A 21,413-nucleotide genomic window follows, 5' to 3' on the forward strand; every position below is an offset into this window, starting at 1 on the left:
CCTTTTATACGTGCTGGACACAGAACAGGTGAACGAGAAAAGGGTAGAGAGTACAGAAATAAGTAGACGGAAGTAAAAAAATATATAAATACAAGTAAAAGTAAAGAAATAAATATGGACAGGAAAAGGCAGAAAAGGGGAATGTGAGCCGCACGAAAAAATAAGTGTGAGCAGAGCATGTAAGCAGTAGGGAAATACAATACCAGATGCGACCCCTGCTTTGTTAAGAACTGCATGCTTGCTTATGGACCGGACTTGTTGCTTATCCTGGCTGGAAGGGGGAGGGAAGAATCTTTGTCCATAAACAGAGGAAGCAGTGGGGAAAAAGTCGTGTTTTTTCTCTGCACTGGGCAATATTGCAGCCGTCGCTGGTTAGCCGATGAAGATGAATTATGACAAAAAAATACAGGCCGTGGGAAGGTACACGAAGCAATGTTGCCAGTGTAAAATAGGTCCGCTTATAGAGTGGCCAGAAAGGAAAAATGGTAAAAAAAATAAAATAAAAGGGAATATGTGGCCTCCGTAAGATCAGAAGATGAGCCAAACTTGGGGGGGGGGGGGGGGGTGGAAATAACTACCAAAATGTGGCCGCAAAAGGGGTACGACATCAGAAGACGTGGTCAGTAGCGCTCTGTGTATTAGAGTTTAAATTTTCGTAGGTCTCTGACCTCGGAAGAGAGGTGAGGATACCGTAGCGTTCGTTAGTGTCCTTTGTAGAGTAGAAACCTAAAGAGATGGCTCTCATTCGATCATATGAAGGGCCCGCTGTTTAAACCAATATCGTCTTTCACATTCGGTGCCTCGATCACCTGCCAGCTTCGCGAGCTTTCTCATGTTACGGACTTCCTGCTGACAGATGTTTTTTTTTTTCGCTGAATTTTCGCATCCTCATTCCAACTCAGGGATTTAGAAGATCCTCTCTAAGATCCACCCTTGTCATCAGTGCATCGAATTCGATGCACACCATTTCATCGATGGTGAGGTTATACACGTCAGGCATATTTTAGAAAGACTGCTTCGGCTGACATAACCACAGTCTCAAACACGATAACATGGTCGGTGTGAAGAATGGGCTTTCGCCACGCTTACAGAGAGTTCCGGCTTTGGGATGCGCTGAAGAGTGACACCTGCTCCGTGCAGGTCACGCAGCCCCTAATTGCAGCCAGGGATATATAACTTCCCTCCCCCTGTTAAGACATAATTATGCATTTCTTGCAGTGGTGAAGCGCTCAAAAATGAGCTACGCCTAGATTATTCCACTGCTGGAATACATGCGTGCTGACCCATGCTCTGTTGCCATAAACAAAGTACAGTTTTTGAGGTAACTTAGTTTTAATCACGCGTGTGTTCTGTGCTGTCGCGCAGGACAACAAGTAACGGCGTGTAGTAACTGAATAAGACACATAGTTCATGCTGGTTACATCGAAATGTCGTGCAAAGATGAAATTAATGCAAGATGCACTTCTGGCTGTTGCTTGAAGTGGGTTAACAATTGTGACCCCGAGCAGCTTGCGCATGAACACTGGAAACCTCTGTGATTTCCTAGCGCCGACATTAAAATTGCCGCAGATTATGAGCGGAGCGTCTGGCGCCCGCGCAATTCAAGTGGTCACATGCACACGCGGATTTTCAGCCACACTGCGGACAAGCCGCGCCATCTGCTGCCATTACCGCGAATCTTGTTTGAACGGCGCACGCGCTAGAAACTCTCCTCGACTAATAATATTGTGCCTTTACAATGTCGTTATCAATCCGAAAGCATTACGTCGTTCTGTGGAGATAAACGTTAGTTAAAGCAAACTCGCGACACTAACTGCCCGTGTTAAAAACTGCTTCCACCGAAGGAACTCTTACTAACAAACTTTTACACCTAGCGTCACTTGAAAAAGTTCGCAGTGACTCAAGTGCCGGCGAGGTCTTCGTTTGCTTTTACCATCCGATAGCAAAATCACGACATATCGTCATCACCATCTGCGCTGCGTTGTAGCGCGGTCGAAACCGCGTGCGAAGAGACGAAGATCGTTCCAGCCACGTCCCAAGCCCAGCAGCTGTAGCGTACTATTGCATAAGTATCAAACAGCGTGCGTTTGACGGGCTCAGAGGCGAAGAAGAAAAAGTAAGCATGGACGAGACGTGTGAGTCGCGGGATCGCAACGAGTTTTCATGGCTCCTAAAATCACTGAGGCCGGTGCAACGCCAGCCTACGTTAAATGTCGAAAGTAGGTACAAGCTGAGCCAGCGGGAAGCCGAGCTCCTTGACCGTGTACGCTTCGAAGACTGCGTGGTGGCCCTGGCAACGGTTCAACTGCAGCGTCAGCTCTTCCTCGCAGCCATCTATGCAGAACGTTCGCAGCGCGCCGTCATCATTGGCGAGCGTATATCCGAGGACGACGATTTTTGCACCTCCCTGGATGCTTTGCTGCCAGTCGATGTCCACGTCTTGCACTCCGCCTCGTGCCCCAGAGACAGCCTAGACGGCGTGTACGTAGTGGAACCTGACCACTTCGCCACTTGCCTGGACGACGGAATCTCGTGGACAAACGACATTCCCCTCCTGATTATCCGTGACTTCCAGCGCTATCTGGACCCGAACCATACATATCGCAAGATCATTGCCTCTTTTATAGAGAGTCGACGGCGAACAGCGTCCTCTAAAACAAGGCTTCTAGCGGTAGTGGAGAAACTGGATGTCTGCGACCTCGACACTCTTGAATCGGAACTCAAAAGCCTGCGCACGCCACTGAACCTGACTTGCTGTCTCGGAACGTCTGCGAGGCCTTACGTGAAGGATGTCGTCATCGAGGTCCGCCTCGTTCGTCTGCACCACCACTCTCTGGACACGGGCAAGCTTCCCTGGCTTGACGAATGGAAACTCCAGTCAGTCGGTGCAGCTTTACGAGAGTGGGGCATCATGACCGCGCGCAGCCAAGCCCAGAAGGTAGTCGCCGGCAGGCCACCAGCAGAACTGCGAGACTTCTTATCCCAGTACAAGAGGCTGCTTATCAAGGCCAAGGCAAAGGCTGTCCTGGACTGCGTGCAAGGCCGGTCGGTTGCCTTAGTGTCTACTATAGCTTGCCGGATCGCTTTGAAACACGAGATCCGCGCTCAGAAGTCTGGGGCGCTCATTGGCGATCCCAGAAACGCTGCCATCGACTCGCCTGCCGTCCTTGTAGCCACCATGGCGGACGTGCCTACTCTGGTAGGCTACTTCTGGGACGCAGTGCTGCTTTGCGATGTGCCCGCCGGTGTCGACTGCGATGAACTGTTGAGGAAGGCCCATCGTAAGATTGCCGTGGCCACCGAACCCGAGTGGATGAGTTGGGAGCAAGCTCTAAAACTTTACGATGACGTAGAGGAGGTTCTTCAGCGTGTAAACGCCTGAGATTGTGAAATAAATCTGGATACGCCTGTTTTCTTTGTCCATAAGTTATCTGTCACGTCGTGATATGTATATTGTCTTGCATAATTTGGTAACAGATTCTGTTACGGATATAAACTGCTGCATTTCTGTGGCATTTGTGACTTATGAAGGTGGGAAATGAGACAGTTAGAGAGGTTGACTGTATTAGCCCCAATGAGTGTATTACAGATTCACAAACGTTTTCTTCCATTCCACAGGTGTCGATGAATCAATTGGTACTTAAGTTTGGTTTATGGCTTATGGGGCTTTAGCTTCCAAAGGCGACTCAGCCTATGAGGGACACCGTTCTGAAGGTTTCAGTAAATTTCGGTCACCTGGGGTTCTGTAACGTGCATTGACATCGCACAGTACACGGGGCTCTCGCCTCCATCGAAATTCGACCGCCGTGGCCGGGATCAAACCAGCGTCTTTCGGGTCAGCAGCTGAGCGTCTTCGGTACATAAGTGTAGGGATACGTTATTTCACGAATCAAAATCTGTGACGTCTACCTGCAGGTTTGCTCACACCCGGGAGTTAGATATATGCACGCTATCGATATGGACAGCGTGGACTGCACGTCTTCATTTCCTGTTGGTAAACTCTACGGACCGTGCCCTCGGACGGAGAGTCTGCATCCTATTGTACTCTTTCATGCATGCTTAATTCGTGCGAGCGTTGCGATGAATATATTTTACAGCAGTACAAGTTGTGAGAACGACAAGCGGTATTTGTGTTTCAGCACCTTTGATTTCTCTATGGTACGGTGGCAGGTGGTGCCCATCGACGTTGTCAATTCATATGGGTAGCAGGATGATAGTTTGCAAGGAATCATTTCATGCTGTGGAAGCAAAATTGCTTTTTAAAGCGAACCTGTATGCCTCTACTATCCAAGCAAATTTTCGTGACGTCAGCGTCGTCACCAAAAAACGCCAGGCTACCAACAGCATAGAAATCGTATATGATACTGATCATAAAGCAGTCATAATTAAAAAAACACGAATAAAAATTAAAATAAAAATACATAAAAATAACTACATGAAAATATAAAGTAAAATCATTCAAACACAACAATAGAAAATCAAAACACACCAAAATGGTAAAACTCCTTTAAAAACAAGCATACAATATAGAGCTCAATGCTCGTTTTCATTAAGAAACACACAAAAGAAGCATCAAAACCACATGATGGATGTGAACGCGCGTGTGCAACTCAACCAACCACCATTCATGGCTCATGCATTGATTTATCCTTAGCAAAGAACATCCCTACAGTTAGAAATGAATATCTCAGTGTATATCACACTCATCATAAAGGTGTCATGAATGTCGATGTGAAGTAATAAAGGGTAATTAAGTACATTTCACTTGTCTCTGGTTTCGCTCTTTGTAGAGCCACGTGTGTAGATTTTCAGGTGACGTCGCAATGGGCAATTGGGTGTCGATTTACATCTTCGCTGTCCAACCACCTTCAAAGCGCGGATTGGAGCCACATTTTTTTTTGTGAAAAGTAAATGGGGCAGTAATTGTCTCACATTTCGGTGGACAGGTGGAGGAAACAAAGGCGTAATGGTGTCTTGAGTAGGAAGGTGGCCAAGCTAGAACGAGAAATCGAAACCTACACGTTGGACTTGCAGTGCAAACAATAGGGGCAGATTTGTGACCGGCTGAATGGCCAATACGGATGCAAAAAAAAACATGGCAGCTGTTGAGGCACCTTTTAGATCCGGCGGCAACCAAATCGGCACTAAAGGGGCAAATGGCTAGGTTGGTGCATCGGTATGAAGACACGACTGGGGAGTTTGTTCACGAACTCCGAAATAGTTACATAAACTCGGGAGAGGAAAAACCTAAAATTAGATGCGGATTGTATAGTGGCGGAGGTGGAGTTTGCGATCGGACAGCTTCGTACAACGTCGGTAGCGGGTCCGGACGGGGTTACTAATAAAATGTTGAGGAACCGGGATTTCAAATCAGTGGGGGCGCTCACGGACTTGATGAACAAGTATTGGGCGGCCGGGGAGATACCGGAGCAGTGCAAGCATGCTAGGATTACATTTATTCCTAAACCAGGAAAGAGGTCTGTGTGTAGAATCTGCGTCCTATCTCGCTGATGTTATGCTTGGCCAAATTGATAGAGCATGTAGTCCTCAAGAGGCGTCAGGGCTATGCGGACGACAAGGAGTTGATACCTGAAACGATGATTGGGTTCAGGTCTAATTTCTCAACGCAGGACGTCATGATACAGCCCAAAAAGGACGTGGTTGATCCTGGGTACGGAACGGGCATCAAGGCTATCTTGGGCCTCGACGTCACTGAAGGCTTTGACAACATTACCCATGAGGCAATATTAAGGAACCTATCGGACATAGGACTGAGGGTAAAACCTTCCGGTACATCATATCATTTCTGGAGATCACGACTACGGAGATTGTAGTCGGAGAAGTTAGATCGGATCCCTTCGCGTTGGGGGGCAGGGGGACACTGCAAGGGTCGGTTTTATCGCCGTTCCTGTTTAATCTCGCCTTGATGAAGATACCGCCGAGGCTGGAAGGAATATCGGGACTTAAACACACCTTTTATGCGGGTGACATTACTCAGGTAGCTAGGGGCAGCGACCCGCAATTGGAGGAAACTCTACAACAGGCAGTGGATATTGTGGAGGAGCTAACAGGGGATGCAGAACTCTCGTGCTCTCAGCCCAAGTCCGAGCTTTTTTTGCTTAGGGATAAACCAAGAGGGATACATGCGAGGCACAATGTGCCACCACCTTGCTAGAAGTGAAAGTGGGGGCAGCACCGGTCGCTGAGGTCCGAACGATCAGGATCCTGGGCCTGCATCTGCAGGCTAACAGAAAGAATAGGGAGGCCTTAAAAAGGCTTAAAAATACGGTCAATGCTACCGTGAGGCTAGTCAGGAGAATCGCCAATCGTAAGTGAGGGGTCAAAGAAAAGGACTTGTGTAAGCTGGTAAAGGCGTTTGTGCTCAGTAGAATAGTGTATGCGACGCCTTATACGAAGATGGACGCGACGGAGAAAGGCAAGGTGCAGGCTATGATTAGGCAGGTGTCTAAGGCGGCTCTTGGGATGCCTAACCATGCGTCTACCGAAAGGCTGCTCGGATTAGTGGCGCACAACACCCTGGAAAAACTACGGGAGGCGAACTTGGTGATGCAACTCAGTAGACTTTCAAAAACGAGAGCAGGAAAGGATATATTGGAGAGCATCGGCATTAGAGTTGATGCTCCAGCCGGGCACACGAAAATTCAGCTGAGGCAAGAAATGCACAAGGGCTTGTACATAAAACCTTCGCCCAAAAATATGCACCCGATATATCACGAGGACCGCAGGAAGGCAAGAGCCAGGGCTTCACAGGCTAAGTACAGAAAGTACAAAGGGCAGTCTACGTAGATGTCGCCTAGTATGAGGACAAGGACGCATTTGCAGTTGCAGTGGTGAACGGGCGGGGACGCTTCACTTCTGGATCAGTCAAAACCCGTTCCTCAGAAACTGCAGAGGAGGCGGCGATAGCGCTAGCTACAGCTAGTACTATACCTGGCCTGATTTTCAGCGACTCAAAAATAGCCATACGAAATTGGGCGAGGGGCATAATATCTATCAAAGCGGCATAATAATAATAATAATTGGTTTTGGGGGGAAAGCGGCACGATTGCTGAATCAGGGCCACGATGCCAGAGACTACGGAGGTGGAAATTGTTTGTATACCGGCACACTCTAGGAACCCTGGGAACGAGGCGGCTCACATTAATGCTCGAGGTTTCGTCAGCCGAGCAGCTAAACCGGACGTTCCGGGGAGGTCCACGAGAGATGGGCTGGTGTCCTTTCAGGACATCACTAACCATTACAAACTTGAGCGGAGAATTTACCCGCCTGCGGACAAGCAATTAGTGAAGGCACAGGAATGCGTCTGGCGAAGATTGCAGAGGAGATATTTCTATAACCCATACGTGTTAAACAAAATCTACCCGGATGTTCAGTCGGAATGCAAAAGGTGTCAGGAACTGGCAACCTATGACCACATGTTATGGAGCTGTAGCATAGCGCCGCCCCCGGCGGTTATTATGCGTGATCCTTCTCTCGAGCAGTGGGAAGCCGTGTTGGCCAGCTCAGACCCGGTCGTCCAGACCAGGGCCGTGCAGTGGGCCACCCAGGTTCGCCTTCAGCCATGAGTTGACGGCCATCTAGCACGGAATCGTCCGCACATGCGTCCTGACGAAAATAAAATTTTTCCATCTATCCATCCACTCGAACCGTGCCGTCATGGAAAGGAGGAAGGTGGGAGTGAAAGAAGAAAGAGAAAAAGAGATGCCGGAGTGGAGGACTCCTTCATCTTGTGGACAAACTCCGGTTATTGTCATGCCGGCTTTTGGTGCTAGTCACGAAAAACGACCCTTGAATATCGCCTTCTTCACCCACCGCGGTCGCTCAGTGGTTACGGCGCTCGGCTACTGATCCGGAGTACCCGGGTTCGAACCCGGTACCGCGGAGGCCGCGTTTCGATCGAGGCGAAACGCAAAGGCAGCCGTGTGCTGTGTGATATCAGAGCACGTTAAACATCCCCAGGTGTTCGAATGAATGAATGAAAAACTTTATTGGTTCCTTTAGGAAGTAGTAGCGGTAGAGGACGAAGTCTTCGTCTTGAAGCTTGGGTCCTCCTTGGCCGTGGGTAGGCCCATAGTCCAGGGCTCCACTGAGTCGGGCCACATCGCTTGCGTGTGCTATGAGGGCCCTTTGGACCCCTAGCTCGCAGCTGGTGAGCCGGCTCTCCCATTGCTCCGCACTTGGTGTTTTTTGTTTGTGGAATGCTTGATTTTTTCCGCACTCCCATGTGACATGATATAGTGTTGGTTTTGCTCCGCACCACGGACAGTTGGCGCTATACTGTGTGGGGAACATCTTGTTTAATATGTATAAGTTTGGGAAGGAGCCTGTTTGCAGTCTTCGCCATCCTGTGGCTTCCTCGGATAATGCTTTATGTGGTGGGGGGTATTGGAATCTTAATCTTAGCCCCTTGTATAGGTTTAATAATTCCGAATAGCTGTCCCCGCAATTAATCTGGGGCCCCTCCGGGGTTAATGACGTTCCTGCTCGGCTGGTCATTCCTCGAGCTAGGTTGTCTGCCCCTTCGTTGCCCCTGATCCCTGCGTGACTCGGTATCCATATTATGTTGTGTATTGGTCGTCCCTCAGGGAGCAGAGCTCTACTGAGGATCTTGAGTGCCGTGCTGCTAATTCTGCCTCTAGTATAGTTCCGGCACGCCTCTTGTGAATCCGTTAAGATGTTAAGGGATCTCCCTGTCCTATATCCTTCATTCGCTGCCAGGGCGACAGCAATCTCCTCTGCCTCCGTTATGTTAGATACTTCGGCTGTGAGGTTTGTGATGTGTTCTCCGTGGTAATTTACAACTACGGCTACCGCGCTATTTTTGTGTGTTTGGGGGTATAGGGAGGCATCAGTGTAGACTGTGTTGCCCCGATACCCCATGTTCCTCTAATAAAATTCTGCCCTAACCTGTCTCCTGTTAGCATGGAGGTTTGGATCCATGTTTCGGGGGATAGGTTGTATGCATAGCTTCTTTCTTAGCAGGTCTGGTATTGCGGCCCTGCTATTTTGTGGCTTTTCTATTTCCCGACCTAGCTTTGTCAGGAGCGCCCTTCCAGTCGTTGTGTTGCTAAGTCTTCGTATTTGTGCCTTGAGCTGGCATTCTCTTAATTCTTCGAAGGTGTTGCTGATTGCGAGTCGCATGAGCTTGTCGTTGGATGTATTTCTTGGGAGTAATAATAATTGGTTTTTGGGAAAGGAAATGGCGCAGTATCTGTCTCATATATCTTTGGACACCTGAACCGCGCCGTAAGGGAAGGGATAAAGGAGGGAGTGAAAGAAGAAAGGAAGAATAGGTGCCGTAGTGGAGGGCTCCGGAATAATTTCGACCACCTGGGGATCTTTAACGTGCACTGACATCGCACAGCACACGGGCGCCTTAGCGTTTTTCCTCCATAAAAACGCAGCCGCCGCGGTCGGGTTCGAACCCGGGAAGTCCGGATCAGTAGTCGAGCGCCCTAACCACTGAGCCACCGCGGCGGGTATTTCTTGGGAGATGAAGAGCTGTTTTGTATGCCTTCCGGAGTATTGTCTCCGCTTGCTCCTTCTCTGCTTTGATAGTCACATGGTACGGTAATGAATATGTTACCCGGCTGACCACTAGGCTGTTGACTAGCCTGAGTGTGTCCTCCTCCTTCATGCCATACCTCTTGTGCGCTACTCTGCTGATCATCCGGCCTACTTGTCCTTCCGCTTTGCTTAGCAGGCTGAGTGTATGACTACACTTCGAACCCGGGTGGCTCGAACCCGGGTAGCCCGTTCGTGCAGTCAAAGCACTTCGACTTTAAAACGCACTTCCTTGCCACATAACCAGCCACATAGTAGATGAGTCTTGGGTCACTTTTTTGTAGGATATAATCGTGGCTTTGTACAGGCATATCATTGATTGCAGATTCTGCTCCTGCTAGGTCTCCATTGCTGAGCAACACATCAACCAACTGCTGTTTATGGAAACCTCCTCTTCGGTCCTGTACCGTCAAGAGGGAATTCAATACTTCACTAGCTACATTTTCACCAGGAATGCTCCTGGCCAGATTATAATAGCTCAAGCAGTCAACTCTGGTCAGGAACTGCTGAGTAGTTGGACGCGCATTGCAACCTGATAATTGCCTCACGATGCCGAAGAAGTTTTCAATTTTGTCTTGGCTAAGACGAGATGTCATGATATAAGCTTATCCTACTTCGGAACTAAGATATTTCAGAAGCTCTAAAGTGCTGTTGATCGACACTCTGAAGCCTTCCGCTGTTGAGGAACCTAAAAGTGTTTTGTGTCTGCATGTTTCTCCGACTGGTTTATGAAATCCAAAAAAATCCTCAAGCTCTCGTAATTTCGGCGAATTTGGCTTCAGGGCTTCGGCAGGGAAGCGGGACGTCATGATTTCGATCAGTGCCTGCATTCTCCAGCACAAGAAAACAAACAGAAAACATAAACAAAAATCAAGAAGAAAACAGTTTTCAGTGAAATACCATTAGACTGCAAAACTTAAGGATGGAAATCATAGCAATAAATTTAAGTTTCAAAGACACCTTCGAAGCATCAGTTCATATATAGGTATATTATAAAAAACTTCAAAGTAGAAACCTGAAAAATTTTTGTGTTGCATCAATTTTTCCACAGTTGGTTTCTACTTGTGCCTTGAAGAGCTGAAGGCCTCTCATTGACTCGGAACTGAATAAATGGAAAGCATAGGCGACTCTCATTTTTTCGAAGTTGTTTGGCTCAAGGTGTGTCCTAGTTAGCCGAGGCATTCCCTTCATGGTGACATTATTGGAGTCAAGCTCGAAAGCTTTCCGAAGTGGCTCCAGTGATACCTGAAGTAAAAGCACATACTTAGTAGTTATTAAAAAACTTGCATATAATATGCAACTGATAAAAATGCATAAAATGCTCTTCTCTATTGCAGAAGTACGCATACCATTCCATCTGGTGTGTTGAAGCTTGTTTGTAGCAGTCTATTGCGAATATTTTTCACCAAATGAGGAAAATCGGAGAAAAAAAAAGGAGGAATCTTGTATCGTCCACTGGGTGCGTCTTTTTTCCCGATATTTGCTGTGAATTTTCTTTTATCCCCATTATTTTCCAGATCTTGCGGTTCCAGGGTGCCGCATCACAAGTTATGTAATCAATAAATAACTCTGCTTTTTCTGCTAGCCTGACAGCTTCGAGAATGATTTTTGACAATAAGGCGCCCGTGTGCTGTGTGATGTCAGTGCACGTTAAAGATCCCCAGGTGGTCGAAATTATGCCGGAGCCCTCCACTACGGCACCTATTCTACTTTTCTTCTTTCACTCCCTCCTCATCCCTTCCCTTACGGCGCGGTTCAGGTGTACAAAGATATATGACACAGATACTGCGCCATTTCCTTTCCCCAAAAAAACAACTATTATTATTATTATTATCATTATTATTATTAATAAATGTCCTTTCACATTGGTGTTTGTCGCAAATGTGCCCAAGATCTGGGTCCACCTTCCAGTTAGAGGCACAAACATCACCACGAGGCCATGTTTGGAAAGGACATGCTTTTCTCCATTTGGTGTGTAGGGCCCGAGATCGACGAAACCAGCAACTTCACCCGCTGTGTCAGCAGAGAGATGCTCCGAGAGTTTCATCTCGTCAATTACTAAGCCCCCATGGAACTTGAAGGGGCCCATCCCTGATGCCTTTTGTATTAATGTTTCAAGCATCTCTTCATTAAAACCAAAACTACCCATGTAGTTTGACATGTACTTCCGTATTGTCGTCTTTCCTGGAAGTACTAAAATGTTTTGTCTCCGAATGTAATCGTAGAGCTTGGGACTACGCATTTTTAGCAGAATACATTCGAGCATCCATTCCTTGTTGAAATTCATTCCTCGTGTTTTCTTTCGCTTCGCTGCCTCAAAACATTGCCTTACAGCTAGTTGCTGCTTTGGAGACAAGTGTTTTAACCTGTCTTGCAGAATTTTCTCGCTTGTGGCTGCAGTTTCATTTTTCATCCTTGAAATGCTTTCGCTCAAAGTCTCAACTTTGGATTCTAGCCTCTTGATCTTCATATTTGCAGCTCGGAGTCGGCGGGATGTCTTGCAACCAGGCTTGGGAACCTTTTTCTGCAGGGGACATTTTCTTGTTTGCAGAGATTTACGTAGATACTTGCAACGTAAGCAAGGTTGCCCTGGAAAAAGACAATGTAATTTTTTAGGTAAGAATCAAAACACTTTACAGACATAAATGCTATGTATTACAAGAGCCTAATCGAACACTTTCGCATCCTTCTCACAATCAACGTGCGCGCACCCCCCCTTATACGCGCACGCGCGCGCACACACACACACACACACACACACACACACACACACACACACACACACACACACACACACACACACACACACACACACACACACACACACACACACACACACACACACACACACACACACACACACACACACACACACACACACACACACACACACACACACACACACACACACACACACACACTCTTCTGAAATGGAATAAAATAGATGCTGACTGCTGCCAGCGAAACTGAATTTTTTTAAAGCTATTCCAGCTAGACGCAACGCGGAATTATTCTTTACAATTAGATACCTTGACGCATGTACTATAAATGACGAATTGCCTTAAAATTTCACTGAACCTGTTAAAGTCATGTCACAAACTAAGTTGAGCGGCGCTAATTTGGCGGCAAGTTAATTCGTTCATGTTTGAGGGTGGACAATTTTTAGCGCAATAGAGAACACAGTGCCTTCTGTATACAGGTCGAGACAAGCTCTGTGTTGCGCTAAAAGCAATTTTTCTCCCTCAAATTAAACTTTAGCAGAACAATTGTGTTCAGCTTGTGCTCACCTTCTTTTGGTGCTTTCCCAATGCAGTTCAAGCTGAAGTAGATGCCTCCATTAGTTTCCCTTTGTTGTGCAAAAAGACATTTCGTCAATTGGAACGATACCGACGACACTTCTGATGCTCCGCAACAAATCGGGATGCTAGCTGCCCTCCTTAGGACAGCTTCAGCTTGTTGAAATGACACAATATTACTCTCTTCTACTAGCTTGCCCAAAAGATGCACCTTGCACGTCACGGTGCTTTCGGCCTCAGTGTCGAAAAACACTGCTCTTGCGACAGCGATTTCATTCGTCGCAGCATTTAGTGCACAGCACACGTAGCACACTCCGGTAAATCCATGGAACTCATGCAGCGCCCAAGATTTCGAGGGAGGTGTGAGTCCACGCAGGTCGGCGACATTAACAATTTTGTCCGTTGCGGCAACACCTTCGCATTCTTCGTTGCCCACTGCAACGTCCGCACCATGATCTCTCTCTTGATCGCGGTCCGAACTTTACATCTGCTATCGCATGGCTCCTCTTGCTGCCGCCTTTTTCTTTGTAGCCTTGGAGTCGGAGTGGTCTTGCTCAAATAGGCGGGCAAGTTCGGGAGAAGGGTTGGAGCTGCATTAGGGGCGAGCATTGCAGTCCCCCTCGGGTATCTGACTTCCTTTCTATCTATAACGTGGACATAATCCCTCAAAATGAGCTGCGGTTCAAAGTGGAGTTCGCAAACTGCACAATCGGGGCCAAGCGGCCTGTTAAGTCTGCGCAGATTTCGCTGCCAAACAAGCCTTTGGGTTTCATCTTCGGGAGCCTTGAAAAGAGATAACTTCCGCTCTTGGGCTGTTCTTGCGTGCCCAGTTGTGCAGCCTGGCGCGTAACAGTGGCTTAACCTCCGCTTGGGCGCTTCATCAAGACACTGATGCAGAATAAGGCACGAAAGAGGCGACGTGCCGCGACGACGATGCGCAGTAGCAGACGACGAGCGCGCTCGCTTCAAGTGCGGGCGACGACAGCGCCGCCGCTACTTTATTCCGAAGGAGGCACGCGGCGAACGGTGAGCCGGGCCTCCGCTCAAGCCACTGTACAAGTTCTAGGTCACTGTACGTGCGTTTCCTTGCGTAATATTTACAACAACTGACTTATAATAGATTTATTGCCCAAACCTTGAATTACACATTTCTGCGTACCGGTGCACTGTGTTCAGTAGATGGCTTTTCAGCGTAAGTTATGCTAGCTTGGTGTCCGAAATGGCACAACAAGCGCTCTTTTCTCTGGCGCAAGGATGGTGGGACGCCTAGCATGGCGTGCGTTGACTATTATTTACGCCTCATACTTACCTCGTGTCGGATCACCGGCGATCATGAAGGTCGGGGCCCGTGCCGAGGCCTTCCATTGCACTTCGGTTGGCTGAAAGCGCGCCACTACCCCTAACGAGGGTAGATGGGGCACTTAATTTTTGGTAGTGGGGCCTCGGCGTCCGCGCCAGCCCCTGCCGTGACAAAAACAAAAAAGAGACATAATAGCGTAGAAGTTTCTTCCTTATAGTTGTGCATTGCGAGTCCCATACATATCGGTGGAGTAATTAAAACATGCCCTATATGTGCTTTACCCGCGGGTATTATAGTCCAGTCCTTTGATGTAATCATAATAATTGGTTTTTGGTCGAAGGAAATGGCGGAGTATGTGTCTCATCGTTGGATACCTGGGGCTAGATTACGCAACTGTGACAAATTCTGTCACAAGTTATTTACAGTGACGTCAACCATGAGACGTCACACGTGACGCAACGAGGAATCAGCCAATTACAGCAGGGCAGCACCCCGAGAGCATTCGAGGGACCGCCTGCTTAATTTTTTGTAAAAAGAAATTAAAAATAGGCAACAATGAAAATAAGTAATATTTTATTTTGCCGAAAAATTGTGTTTAAAGTTCGAAAATCTTAAGCAAAAAAAAAGCGTTCGAAGTTGTGCTATTAAATTGACTGGTAGGTAACTTTCGGTGCCGCGGTGGTGTGCTGACGGCAGTAAAAAGGCCGCTTTGCACAGAAGCAGCTGTCTCACGCCGTGTTTTTGTTTTTTTTGCGCGGCGTCTGGAATCGAGCTACTGTGCGGTTGACGTAAGTGCACAGAAAAATTTCAACGAATGCAGTGAAGGCTACGTGACTACCGAGCGAACTTGCAAGAAGCGCTTGGTACGAAATCGACAAAGACAACTTGTTGAAGTCTGTGTTGTTCGGCTCCTTCGATCGATGACAAAAATGCCAGAAGGTGAGGTGCTGCAGTATGTGACGAGTGGTTGTTTGTTTCTTTCCCCTTGGTAAACAGAAGACTACCACGAAGTGCCATTTGCTGGGAAAAATAAAGTGCTTTGCCAGCTTATAAGCCTGTCTTATTTATATGTAGCTGTGTGTCAGAGGTGACGACGGAACCCACCCCTTCTTCGCACTAACTTTACAAATTTCCTCCAACACCCGCTGTACGCATTTACTCACCGCCGGTTGTGCGATGCAGACGTACGCCTCGCTACCAACGGCAGCCTGAAAGCCGCCCGTGGCAAAGAATAGCAGTGCACACAGCACCTGCCCCCGCACCGATAGCGCACTCGCACGCAAACCTCCCAGTTCTTCGGCGACGAAACAGCCACTCCGCCGTCTGGTTCTCCAGTCGAAAAAGGCATCGAAACAGCTCGTCCGGCAAGTCAAACGCGTCTTCGTGCGCCCTCCTTCGCCGTTGATCGCCCCAGCGCATCCGCCTCAATCGTATCGCTGTGCACACCGCCGCCATTTTCTGTCACAAACTCAACGGTCAAATTGACAGCCTCAAAACTGTGACAAAAAACTGTCAATAAACGCCTGCATAATTAGGTGTGCAACGTCATCACTTCTGTCATATCCGTGACGTCATCAGCAGCCACCCATGACGCAAAAAAGCAACGTGGCCGCTGGCCACAACCGACCAATAGGAGCTAGGCTTATTGACACCTTTGTGACAAGTTTTTGACAATTTTCCTAATTGACAGTTACGTAATCTAGCCCCTGAACCGCGCCGTAAGGGAAGGGATAAAGGCGGGAGTGAAAGAAGGAAGGTAGAGAGAGGTACCGTAGTGGAGGGCTCCGTGATAATTTCGACCACCTGGGGATCTTTAACGTGCACTGATATCGCACAGCACACGGGCGCCTTAGTGTTTTGCCTCCATAAAAACAAAGCCGCCCCGGTCGGGTTCGAACCGGGGAACTCCGGATCAGTAGCCGAGCGTACTAACCACTGAGCCACCGCGGCGGGTTGACCCTTCGATGTAAGCAATCGTCGATTTCAGGTCATTCAGGCCAAAACTACACTCGGTGACCATTTGCAGTTGATATAGGCTAGTATTGTTCTCCTCAACCGCGGAAATCGCACACACGAATCCTGCGGACTCGTTAGGCTTACTCGCCGTAGATGGGGGCTGGTGACTGAAATTTAAGATGTTGGCAAAAATATCATCGCTGAGCAGTGTCCAGATGTGAACATATCAAACGCAGGCCAACGCCTCGTCGGGGTGAAGCTCTAGCTGCAGAGAAGGAAGGGTGTTTCTTGGCTCTGTGAATGCATTCCTACCTCAGGCTTTCGTGAACACCCAAGGGAACTTTTGCGAGGAATTCTTCGCCCGTGGTAGTGGTGGTAGTGGTTTTTTTATTAAAACAATAGTAAAAAGGAAGGAAAAGATTTTTGCTAGCCCCGGCATCTGCCCTCGATACTGAAGCACCTGAGCTGGGGCCGCGGAAATAAAGGATAGCAGGCAGAATGGAGATATGAAATGAAAGAGGTGAGGGGACAGGAAGAGAGGATAGGGGGAGAAGTAATATGTACAAACTATTTACACAATAGGAAATGTGTGAGTACGCTGTATTTTGCACAAGCAGCTTACGAAGCCCTCCGAGGTGGAGTCGCCGCACTAAGCCTAATTCCCCTTGGCGGCGCACGGACGAGCGGAGCCGTGTCGGCAAGCTCTTCGAGCATGTTATTCTCAACCGCCTGCAACCGTTCCTAGAAACAACAGGCTTCCTCTCCAACGTTCAATTTGGCTTTCGTCCAAACATCTCGGCTCAAGTCGTACTTCTCGCCCTGAAAGTCTCTCTTACAGCCGCTACGTACAGCCGCTACGCGAGCCATACTGGCCCTGGAGATTTATAAGGCTTTCGACACTATAAGCCATGAAAATATCGTGACGACATTAGCCACCACCGGCTGTGGCACCCGCATATGGCAATATGTTCAGGCCTTCCTTCAGGGACGCACGGCAAAACTCTATCCTGGGGATGTGGCCTCCCAGCCTTTCCCCCTGCCTCACCGGGGAACCCCACAAGGGGCGGTCCTGTCACCATTACTTTTTAACATTTCCCTAGCGCCACTGGCAAAGGCCCTTGCTGCTATTCCAGGGCTCCACACGGCCATATACGCAGATGATATAACCCTCTTGACAACGGGAGGATCCATTGGAACATCCCAGGATATCCTGCAATCTGCCATAGACATCACCACCACACAAATAGAAAACACAGGCCTCCGTTGCTCTCCAAATACATCGGAACTTTTGCAGCTGAAACCCCTGCCCAGTGACCCCCCCCCCCCCCCCCCATTGAGCTGCACATGTAGGGGAATCCAGTGCCCATTGTGTCTCAGGTGAAGATTCTCGGCCTTCTCATTAACACACTCGATGCTACCCCCACCCTTCAGCTCTTGCAAAGACAGACCAAACAGGTGGCTGCACTAATCAAGCGGGTGGCAGCACGCAATCTTGGGCTGTCTGAACACGAGACCCTCAATATGACAAATGCATTAATCATCAGCCGCATTGCATACCACCTCCCAAACCACATACTCACTCAGCGCCAAACACAACAGGCAGACGTCCTAATACGCACGGATGTGACCTCCGCCCTACATCTTCCACGGACGGTTAGCACGAAACGCCTCCTGGCCCCTGGTACCCACAATACCGTGATCGAATTAATAGAGGCTCAACGCACCAACCAACTAGTCCGCCTGAGTCACACGGAAACAGGACAATGCCTACTGCGACAGCTCCGTCTCAATCCACCCATTCCAACCCCAACAAGTCCTACAACTTACATGGTTTCTCTGCGCATGCAGGATCACATATATCAGAAGCCCCTACCGCGCAATATGAGCGCTAGCCTCCATCAGGGTAGGCGGCAGGCTCGAGCGAGCTATTACACCAAGACATACAGCAACCACTTCGATATCCTTTATGTCGACGTGGCAGAAAATTCTAAAGCAGGATTCTTCACGGCAGTCGCAGCCTATGAAGACGGCACTGTGGGGGCCGCTACCACTATCCGAACTAATTCACCTGCAGAGGCGGAAGGAGCCGCCATCGCACTTGCGCTGGCCTACTCCACCATTGACAAAAACATAACCGAAATTTGAACAGATTCTCAGGCCGCATACTGCCACTACCTAAAGGGCGTGGCGACGCCGGCCACACACCGTATTCTAGCCACAGCCACTTCTCTCGACCGAACGGTTATTCTGTCGTGGATCCCTGGGCATGCCTCGATCCCCGGTAATGAGCGCGTTCATGCGCTGGCCCGAGAACTCTCCTCCCGGACCCCGGACGATCAGGCACCCAACCCTGCGCAAGAGGCCCCATCGGTCCTCTATACATATCACCAAATCACCGCATTCTACAAACTCAGCCGCTTTACATTACCACCACCCCACAGTACTTTGTCACCCTTATCCAGCGCCACATGGCGACAATTACAGACGGGCTGCTTTATTTCACCCTACCGTCTCTCATGCTTTCACCCCACCTTTACTCCTCATTGTACCACCTGTGGCGTGCCCAGATCCACACTTTTTTGCTACCTTTGGGAATGTCCTTCCCCACAGGCAGTACCCCCCATCCCCAATCCCACTCATTCTTCCTGGGAGGCTGCTTCACGGACAGCTCAGCCCGCCGGCCAGAAATGGCTGGTGGATCGGGCCTTATGTCAGGCACGAACCCGTGGACTCCTGGACCTGTAGGAAACCACCCTGGAAGATTTTTTTCTTTCCTTTTTTTCTAATAAAAGTTGTTTCCATCCATCCACTTGCCATTCAGAGCAGTTTCACGCGGGTGCATGTAACGCCGACCGCTGTCAAGGAGAAGGCCGCACCCAGTTGGAATACCTAAACCTTGACCGCTTTACTTCTGAAGTTTCTAAGGCAGAGCATCAGGAGCGTCACATGTTTTTCACGGTAAAAACCCACAAATCGTGTTCACCTTTTCGATCCATTGTTTTCAAGAAAAGGTCTTAGCAAAACGCAGTGCCAAGTTTTTTGCAGCGACACTTCAGCATATATGCTAACAGTAGAATACCCATTTCGCATTATAAATTGGGCAGTGTTGGTAGAGGCCCTGGAGAATCAAACGCCGGGCACCTTGCGGGGTTTCAGTAATGATGTCAATGATCTGTATTATTCCCCGCACCATCATGAGCTTTTTAGATCCGTTAAGGATACTATAAAGGAGGCCAATGACCAGCTGAAGTTCAGAAGTGCTTTAGAGATTTCCGTTGAAGCGTTTTCAGGGCGTTTGACTATTTGAAATCGCTCTTTGTGCGCTGGAGTGGTAATGTTTATTTGCAGAGCTCGGGCGCGTGCATATGCTCATGTGTCGCCCCGATACTGAGCAAAATTTTTCTTGCCAAGGTTAACCGCGCTCTTCAACGTGAGCTATATAAACTGGTTGCTCATGTATACAAATTAGTGGATGACTGATTCTTGTCAAAGATCTGAATGCGCCCTATGCAGCGGAAAATGTGCTGAAGGCTTTCGAAGAAAGGGGATTGGGCTAAGGTTCACTACGGACTTTCCAGAGGCTAGTGCGCTCCAGTACCTCGATGTCAATCTGTTGTTGCAGGATATCCACGACAACTGGCGTTACAGTCCCTGGTCAGTTAAGCGAATATTAAATTTTGAGTCCGGCGAAGAATTGGTGAAGAGGGAAAAAGCAACGTCCTATCTTTCCCTCTCACTCGCTTCCCTCTCGAGGCCATGCGCACGTAAAATGAACAGTTTTATCATGCGAGCTTCTCGACTCTGCCAAGCCGGTTTCCTTGATCTGTTTTTACACTTTCTATCCGTCTTTCCTGGCTAGGTCTTTTACATATACTTTATATTTATTTATTTATTTTAAATAAATAAATAAATATAAAGTATATGTAAAAAGCCTCACGTGGTTAGTCAGCAAGGCGTTCAGGTTGCTCGGAAAAAAAAATTGGCTCTTGTTCCGTATGTGCATACATAAGTTCGCGCATTGAAGTTAGGATCCCTTTCAGTGCTACAGATGATTTGGAACGTGTTTGCTCGATTGTACAAAGAAAAGCGCAAAACGAGTGCGCTAGAAAATATGGTTGTGGTGTACAGCAGCACTATCGAAACGCAAGGCGCTGGTGTGCTGTGCGATGTCAGTGCACGTTAAAGGCAGCTCTTTCTTTATTCTTTCACTCCCTCCTTTATTCCTTACCTTACGGCGTGGTTAGCGTGTCTCCAAGGTGTGAGGAAATTACTGTGTCATTTCCTTTCCTCATAAAACCAATTCCGGATTACTATTATTATGTATACCTCCACTAAGTCACCTCTTTCTTCCTTTCTTCTTGCACTCCTTCTTTCAGCCCTTCCCATACGGCGCGGTTCGGGTGTCCACCGATATATGTGAGACAGTTACTGCGTCATTTTCTTTCCTTAAAAAGCAGTTTTCATTTGCAGGAAAGCGGAGGACACCCCACTGTGCTGTGCAGCAGCTGGCCAGAGCCGTCATAAACGAGGAGCTCCAGGACCATCTCCTCGTGTACACCGACGGCTCGGTGGCCCGCGACTTTGCAGCTGCGGTAGCGGAGACAACGGCCGTGCTATATCTTCTGCCCATATTTTGCAGCATCGCTCTCTACAGGAGGGCTTGCAGCTCCCGTGGCCAGACTTTGTTTCCGAGTGCAGCACATGACTGCACCATCACTGCCGTCTGGGACGGAGGCCATCAGCCATTGGATGCCCCGGCGTGACGTCACATTGACTGAGGCTACATATTCTGCGACAGTTTCGTCCAGCGTCACTTGGCAGCTGCGGTAGCGGCGACAACGGCCGGGCTATATCTTCTGCCCATATTTTGCAGGTTTGCTACCAGAAATTTTCATTTACTGCATGTAAAACTATTCAGTGTGAATCCGCTACCATATTGCTGCCAAGCACTTTGTTGCGCGTCTTGTTTTGGAGCTGATTTGCATTTTGTTTGTCAAAGTCTGAGAAATGACCAAAGAGCTTCAGAAAATGTTTGAAGACTTGAAGCGTGAAATAAAACAAGAGTTTCGCGATATGAGAGAAAGTATCGAGCGAGACCTCAGGAAAGATATCAGAGAAATTAAGACCAGCATGGGCTTTATTAACAAAAGCTATGAAGAAATAAAAGATTCTGTTAAAAGACTTGAAACAGAGAACAAGGATCTGAAAGAAACAGTAAGAACGCTGCTAGAGGAACGTCAGGCTCTGTGTGCACAGGTAAAGGAACAAGAGTCCCG

General features: G+C 48.3%; 1 non-coding gene and 1 pseudogene across 1 annotated transcript; both read left to right on the top strand.

The window, feature by feature from the left end:
* The first annotated feature begins 5,636 nt into the window (after nt 1-5,636).
* Nucleotides 5,637-7,586, top strand: LOC144102316 (uncharacterized; annotated as a pseudogene).
* Nucleotides 7,587-14,182: 6,596 nt separating this feature from the next.
* Nucleotides 14,183-14,345, top strand: LOC144102872 (U1 spliceosomal RNA). Its single transcript, XR_013308251.1, has one exon. It is a non-coding gene; the product is annotated as a U1 spliceosomal RNA (small nuclear RNA).
* The last annotated feature ends 7,068 nt before the right edge of the window (nt 14,346-21,413 follow it).

Source organism: Amblyomma americanum, chromosome 8 (genome assembly GCF_052857255.1).
Source record: "Amblyomma americanum isolate KBUSLIRL-KWMA chromosome 8, ASM5285725v1, whole genome shotgun sequence".
NCBI lineage: Eukaryota > Metazoa > Arthropoda > Arachnida > Ixodida > Ixodidae > Amblyomma > Amblyomma americanum.